General features: G+C 45.4%; 1 protein-coding gene across 5 annotated transcripts in view; it reads right to left on the bottom strand.

Annotated features, from left to right (window-relative positions):
• The window catches only part of LOC111954568 (unconventional myosin-VI-like), a 126,620-nt gene that overhangs the window by 80,090 nt on the left and 44,612 nt on the right, over positions 1-1,918 (bottom strand). The window lies entirely within an intron of this gene.

The following is a 1,918-nucleotide window of genomic DNA, read 5'->3' as shown; positions in this document are numbered from 1 at the left end:
ACCACCTAAAAGCAACACCTAGCTGTACTGTACCCACCACCTAAAAGCATCACCTAGCTGTACTATACCCACCACCTAAAGCTTCACCTGAATATCATCTGCTTAGGTTAAACATACGCTGAAAACTCAACCCAACAAGTACTCAGAATCTCTTCACTTACTTGCCAGTTTTAACAATAGAAAGATAATTACTGATATTTCTATGCGTTTAACCTAAATGGTACTATTACCTTTACTAAAAAAACGTTATCTGACTAACAATGTCCATACTCAGAGAGACACTTCTTCTGATGTCCCCAACTAGCCTACACAGAACAAATGAATCATCACTGTCCCTCAAGAGGAGAGAAAAAGAGGCATAGTGTTGTCCAGGTCATTTCTTCATAACAATAACAATTCATTACGGTGAGTCCTGAAGGGGTGCCATACACACAGCTGCAATATTGGAGTACTTACAGCTGTATGCATAATTAATCAAAGGGAGAAGGCAAAGGAAGTAATTTCATTGGGAGGATAAAGAATTCTCATTGATGTGGTACATTACATCTATCCATACGGTCATGTCAGTGGCTCCTTTCCTAATTCAAATGTTTGCTGCTTATCTGCATCACATCTCAGAGAACAATGTTTCAATAGGTAATATACAAAAGGTTTTAATCTGACCAGAATGAAAATCAAATTTGTAGGCTACTTTGTCGGAATTTTAAAACTTTTTAAGTAAAACATGTCACTACTAGAAGCCACTGCATCAGTGCATCTGCAGACCAAGACAAAACAACAATCCTCCTTTGACTGAGCAAGCCATTAAGTAAAGGTAAAAGCCACTGAGACAGATACAGGGAGAAAGGTGGGGGGGGTAGAGAAGAACATTCTGTTCACTCTCTCCGCAGACAGAGTCGTGCCTAAGTGCATTTCCAATTAGTTCTGGAGATGAGAAACCGTCTGTCATTAGATAGCAAAGGGAATCCTGGCCAAAAACTACAGATAAGAGAGAGAGGGTTTCCGTCTGTGGTTTTCATGGATATTGGAATACATGGAGTAGTGAAGATGCAATTCAACCAATATATAATGTGCACGAGGAAAGAAAGCGGATAGGAGGTTGAGAAAGAGAGAGACGGGGTTGAAAGAGAGAGAGCTGAGAGAGATGGAGAGTGAGGGGGTTGAGAGAGAGAGAGAGAGTAGCTGAGAGAGATGGAGAGGAGAACGCTCAATGAGGGTGAGAGTGGTGGGTCGCAGAAGAGGGGTTGAGAGACATGGAAAGTGAGGGGGTTGAAGAGAGAGAGAGAGAGAGAGAGAGAGAGAGAGAGAGAGAGAGACGAGAGGAGAGAGAGAAGAGAGAGGGAAAGAGAGAGAGAGAGAAGAGAGATGGGTTGAGTGAGAGGGGGTTGAGAGAGGGGGTTGAGAGAGGGGGTTTGAGAGAGGGGGTTGAGAGAGATGGAGGAGTGAGGGGGTTGAGAGAGAATGGAAAGTGAGGGGTTGAGAGAGGGAGAGAGAGAGAGAGAGAGAGAGAGAGAAGAGAGAGAGAGAGAGAGAGAGGAGAGAGAGAGAGAGAGATGGTGAGATGAGGGGGGGTTGAGGAGGAAGGAGGGTCGTTAGAGAGAGCTGCATGAGATGGGTCTGAGAAGAAGATGATTGTTGAGAGTGAACCGGGGCTGAGAGAGATGAGCAAGAGATGGAGAGTGAGGGGTTGAGAGAAGATGGTGAAAGCGAAGGAGGTTGCGAGAGGAGAGGAGGGAGGAAGAGGAAGAGAGAGAGAGATGAGAGAGTGTGAGGGGTTGAGGGAGAGATGGAGAGTGAGGGGGTTGGAGTATGAGAGGAGGTTAGAGAGGAGGTTGAGAGATGTAGGAGGTAGGGCTTGTATGAGCAATGGAAAGTGAGGGGGTTGAGAGAGATGGAGAGTGAAGGGGAGGGGTTGAGA

This window comes from Salvelinus sp. IW2-2015, linkage group LG28 (genome assembly GCF_002910315.2).
Source record: "Salvelinus sp. IW2-2015 linkage group LG28, ASM291031v2, whole genome shotgun sequence".
NCBI lineage: Eukaryota > Metazoa > Chordata > Actinopteri > Salmoniformes > Salmonidae > Salvelinus > Salvelinus sp. IW2-2015.
This window is presented reverse-complemented; position numbering and strand designations above follow the sequence as displayed.